This window comes from Dama dama, chromosome 7, assembly GCF_033118175.1.
Source record: "Dama dama isolate Ldn47 chromosome 7, ASM3311817v1, whole genome shotgun sequence".
Taxonomy (NCBI): domain Eukaryota; kingdom Metazoa; phylum Chordata; class Mammalia; order Artiodactyla; family Cervidae; genus Dama; species Dama dama.
In genome coordinates this window covers 31,892,039-31,893,620 of record NC_083687.1, presented here as the reverse complement: position 1 = coordinate 31,893,620, position 1,582 = coordinate 31,892,039, and the positions used below count along the sequence as shown (strand labels likewise).

General features: G+C 39.9%; 1 non-coding gene across 1 annotated transcript; it reads right to left on the bottom strand.

Annotated features, from left to right (window-relative positions):
- Nucleotides 1–443: 443 nt before the first annotated feature.
- Nucleotides 444–515, bottom strand: TRNAA-AGC (transfer RNA alanine (anticodon AGC)). The gene has a single exon. It is a non-coding gene; the product is annotated as a tRNA-Ala (tRNA).
- Between the last annotated feature and the right edge of the window lie 1,067 nt (nt 516–1,582).

Genomic DNA, 1,582 nt, shown 5'->3' with positions numbered 1-1,582 from the left:
TTGGAACGCTGTCTTCTTGCTCAATCTGCAGTCTAATCATGGCCAACACGGCTCAGAGAACAAAACACGCTAAAAAAAATTGACTTGAGATCGTGTGTTTTTCTTTTGTTAAATTCTGCCATCCTTGTCTCTTCTTTCCTGCTTTTTTTTTTCTTTCCTGCTTTTTAAATATTAATAATACTGCAAAGTGAAACCAAAGGCAAAAAGGCTCGTCAATTTGGTGAGGGCTTTCTGTTCGGAATCTCGAGCTGCTGAATGAGCCCAGGCTTTGTCTTTTCGTGTCATCTTTTCCTCCTTACGCAGCCACCCTGAGTGTTGCCAAACCGGAGGAGCAAGAGAACAGCAGCACTAATACTAATAGCAAATAGTTGTGAAATAGGCTTACTTTCTTTTTGAGCAAGGAAAAGAGTAAAAAGTGAAAGAAACAAAGGCCTTTCAAAAAGTGGAGGTGCCGGGGATTGAACCCGGGGCCTCGTGCATGCTAAGCACGCGCTCTACCACTGAGCTACACCCCCTAACCGACAATGAACTCCCGGGAACATATTCAAGACAGAAGACAGTTTTGGGTCAGTTTTACAAGAATTAACATTAAGCTCAAGTCTAGTGTGTCAAATTTCACTTATTTCCAAAAACCTTAAATCTAGAATCTAAATATAGGCCCTATATCATGCTTTGCTAAAAGAAGAGTAAGTTGCATTCTAGACGGAGAGCCCCCGTTGGTGGTCCTGGGACCTTTTTGCTTCTGCCTGTCTGGAATCACTTCCCTGCCGCAGTTAGAAGAGCCTGATGAAATATTTTCTCTCCTTTCTTCATTTTCTCTTTCCTAGATGCTTTAAAGGACTGCCAGAAAGTCACAGAGTATAATGCGGTGGAAAGCAACCAAATTAGCTCCAGAAGAGAGAAGATGGAAGGACAAATGGAGAGCCGTTTGTTTCGGCCGCCGAGAGAGGGGGCTCCTTGGCTACGATCGCACTCCCTTAGGGATAGAATAGAAGGCCATTTAAGAAGGTTAATGTGATGCGCATTAACCCTCGGTTAGAAACCCTTCGCACTGCTGCTGGACTAGTTCACTCACCGCATCCTTCTCAGAGGCTCTGAGCCTCTCGCGTCCAGCCCCATAAACCAACAGAGCCTCAGGTAACACTGGGAAAGTTTCTTTTTTTTTTTTTTTGGGAAAGTTTCTTAAATGGGCAAAAAACACAATAAGGCACTGCGGTAAATAACAATACCAAATAATGCAATAACAATAGCAAATAATGAACTCAGTTCAAGATGTTAGAAATGAACAAAATAAGCCAAAAAGAAGGAAGGGTTGATAAAGACGAAAAGAAAATGAGTTTTGTTTTTTGTTTATTTATTTATTTTTTTTTAAAGTAGAACTAGTTAAAGAAAAAAAAAAAACTGGGTATTTGAAAAGTCGACAAAGCTCTAACCATCATAATCAAGAAAAGGAAAAAAAAAAGTGCAGACACACAAAACTAGAACTGATGGGAGGAAATATCTATCAAATAACTATCAAACAGAAAAACTTTTAAAAAATCATAAAGACACAACTCAGCAAATGACTTGAAAACTTTAGATG